The sequence below is a fragment of the Microcebus murinus genome, unplaced genomic scaffold (genome assembly GCF_040939455.1).
Source record: "Microcebus murinus isolate Inina unplaced genomic scaffold, M.murinus_Inina_mat1.0 scaf030_hap2_Mmur4.0, whole genome shotgun sequence".
Classification (NCBI taxonomy): Eukaryota; Metazoa; Chordata; class Mammalia; order Primates; family Cheirogaleidae; genus Microcebus; species Microcebus murinus.
Window position 1 is genome coordinate 94,396 of NW_027438976.1, and position 3,501 is coordinate 97,896.

The window sequence follows — 3,501 nt, forward strand, 5'->3', positions numbered from 1 at the left end:
CGTGGTGTCCACGCGCCACATTTTATTGATGCACTCCTGGATGGATGGGCACTCGGGTCGCTTCCACGTCTTTGCGATTGTGAATTGTGCCCTAACTGTCACCCTAACCCTTACCCAGCCCGTCTCCTCTGCCCCTGCCTGACGCACTCCTCCCCGGCCAGACCCGTCACTGTCCTGGGCCCCCGCCTGACCGGCTCCTCCCCGCCCGGCCTGTCACCGTCCTCTGCCCCTGCCTGACACGCTCCTTCCCGCCCGCCCGGCCTCTCACCGTCCTGGGCCCCTGCCTGACCGGCTCCTCCGTCGCCTGGGCCTTCCAAGGGCTTGGTGTGGACGCTGCTTCCAGGAAGCCCACCAGAAACCCGGCAGCAGGGTGGCCGCAGCAGTCTCCAGCAGCCGTCCCTAAGTCGCCTGAGTGCGGGGGACGTGCCCCCGCTGTGCCGCGGGGGCCCAGCCTGGTGTCTTCCCTGAGGCCCTGCGGCTGCCGGCTGGGCTGCCGCTCCCCGCAAGGGGAGAGCCGCGGAGGTGGGGACCGCCTCCTGATGGGGACGTACACGCAGCTCTCCACGTCGGATTCCGGGGCTCTCTGTCCTGCCCGAAGGCCCAGCTGGCCTGCGGGTCCTTAGAGTGGCAAAAACATCCGAAAACTGAGATTGAGGGTCCGGTGGGTGTCTGCACTTTTGTGCTGGGCACCCCAGGGAGGCCCGGGGGCTGGCTGGACAACGTGGTCTGCTGGGCGGGGGGGGTTGGAGGAGCAACTGATGCCCTTTGCACTTTGGGTAGCAAGAGTCTGAGGTGTCTCTGAGCCCTGTGCCCTGTGGGGGGGGCGGGGGGGGAGGAGGAGGAGGAGGAGGAGGAGGTGGGAAGGGCCGGGGCCTGCAGTCCTGTTCCCGGGGTGGCACGGCAAGTGGCTTCTTCCACAGGCTGCTTGGCCTGGGCTCCCTGCACCTGGGCCTTTGGAGGACCGGCCCTGTGCTTGCCAACACTTCCTGCAGGGACCCAGAGCTGGGAGGTGGCATCTCTCAGCCCTGGGTCGGGCAGAGCCCCAGCGGGCCATGCCCACAACCTCTCTCAGCACCGGTCCCCCAGAAGGCTCCTTTGGGACCAGGATTCTCTTGCGGTGACTCTTTAAGGTCTGGCCCCTGGATGGAGGGGCACCAGGAGTAGAGGAGCAGGAAGGGGAAGGGGGTGGCCATGCGAGGGGACACTTTGAGGCCGAGTCCCAGCTTCAGCCTGATCCTCCTGGGAACCCCGCTCTGAGACAAGGAGCCGGGCTTCGCATTCCCACAGCAGCCAGTCGTGGGCTGAGGACACCTGGGGCGTTGGGAACTCCCTGGCTTCTCCTTGGTTTAACGTCTAGAGCTGCTTGTGAATCGCGCCGCCACACACACCCGAGCGCAGGTGTCTTCCGCACAGACTGCGGGCCTCGCTCTTCTGAACGCCGCTAGCTCGCCACCCACCCACGGGTGAACCCGGTCAGGGTGCTTTCTCTAAGGGGCAGACTCTTTTCCGGGCGGGCTACCGGTGTCTCTGTTTGCTCGTTTCTTTCTTCCATTTCGGGAAAGTCTTCCTTGCTGGGTGTGGAAATCTCCTATGCCTTCCCTCGCCTATTCTGTCAGCTTTCAAATTCTCTTTCAGTGGCCACCCTCACAGATGGATTAGGAAACTCTTTCCGGTGCACTCATTAGTGAAATGACCTCCAGGAAGCTGGAATCCAATATCTAATGGCCGATTTTTAGCGAGTCCACACGCCAGGGTGGTCGGGGTCCAATGCAGCCCCGGCCAGGCCCAGGCCCGTTGGACTGGGCCACAGGAGGACACGGAGGAGGGTCCCGGCCCCCACGAAGCGGTGCCGGCAGTTCTCCACGGGCTTGGGCGTTTTCCAGAGGTAGGAGATGGAGGGGACTGATTTCTTCAGCGCCCCCCAAACCACGCCACCCCACCCCACCCATGGGACACATCCCCAGAGAGAGACGCCCCATACACTGGCTGTGCCCCAGCCCTGGCCCGGGGGAATAGGCGGCAGCCCACCCACAGGGCGAGGGGGGGGCGCAGCTGAAAGGGGTTGTGGGGGAGGGCGGCCCCTGGCTGGGGTCAAAGGGCGAGCGTCCCGCGCGTGCGCAGTCAGCGGCAGGCAGCGACGCGCTGGGGGTGGGCAGCGGGTAGGTGAAGGAGGCCGGGCGAGGAGACGAGGGGGGCTGGGAGGGCTCCACCTTGGCGAGTCCAGCCGTGGAGGCGCATCTTGTGTGAGTGTGAGTGAGTGTGAGTGTGTGTGTGTGTGTAGAGAGAGACAGCCCCCCGCCCCGCCCCGCCCATCACCCCCGTCCCTGGGAGCCCGCGGGACCCGGCCGGCGAACTCAACCGGCCCGGCCCGGCGCGGGAGGCGGCGGCGGGGAAGCCCAGAGAGGCTCGGCTTCTTGAGCGGGGCAGGGGCGCCCTCCGCCGCCGTCTAGGGCCACACCACCCTGAACGCCCCCGATCTCGTCTGCTCTGGGAAGCTAAGCAGGGTCGGGCCCGGTTAGTACTTGGATGGGAGACCGCCTGGGAATACCGGGTGCCACAGGCTGCTGCTTTTTTTTTTTTTTTTTTTTTTTTTTGCCTCTTGTTCTGTCCCCTTTCTGGGAGCGCGGCGGCGGCCCGGGGTGGGGGTCACCCCCACCCTCAGCGCCCGCGCGGTGCCTGGCGCCCCAGCCCGCACCGTGGGGCCTCCTCTTGTCCCAAGCCGCGACACCGCCGCCACGCGGCAGCATGCGTGGCATCTGGACTGTCAGGTCTCAGACCAAAGGTCTGCTCTGTGGGAACCGACACGCTGGAGGAAACCTTGAGAGTCTGAGAGGGGAGGGAGTTCCAGAAGAAGGCCAGGATGTCATTTTGAGGGAGTATGTGACCAGAACTCGTCCCGTTGCTTTTGGGGTTCTATGGGCTACACGCAGGAATCTTTGGTGGTGGCACCTGATGTTGGGGGATCCGGAGTCACACCCAGACCTGCTCCACAGGCCTCCTTTTACTTTTCTCTTCGGATTCATTATTTTTAAAAAGTGTCTCTTACCTCTAGGATTGCATTTTCTTTTCTCTCTCTCTTCAAGCAGATGATGGGAGTACAAGTATTCAGGTGACATGTGACGCCCGTGCCCCCCTCCCCCCTGCGTTCTTTTTTTTTTTTTTTTTTTGAGACAGAGTCTCGTTTTGCTGCCCAGGCTAGAGTGAGTGCCATGGCGTCAGCCTAGCTCACAGCAACCTCAATCTCCGGGCTCAAGCAATCCTGCTGCCTCAGCCTCCCGAGTAGTTGGGACTACAGGCATGCACCACCACGCCCGGCTGTGTTTTTCTATATATATTAGTTGGCCAATTAATTTCTTTCTATTTTTAGTAGAGACGGGGTCTCGCTCTTGCTCAGGCTGGTTTCGAACTCCTGACCTGGAGCAATCCGCCCGCCTCGGCCTCCCAGAGAGCTAGGATTACAGGCGTGAGCCACCGCGCCCGGCCCCCCCTGTGTTCTTATTC

General features: G+C 63.2%; 1 pseudogene; it reads left to right on the plus strand.

The window, feature by feature from the left end:
• The first annotated feature begins 2,444 nt into the window (after positions 1-2,444).
• Positions 2,445-2,563, plus strand: LOC142868397 (uncharacterized; annotated as a pseudogene).
• Positions 2,564-3,501: the final 938 nt, after the last annotated feature.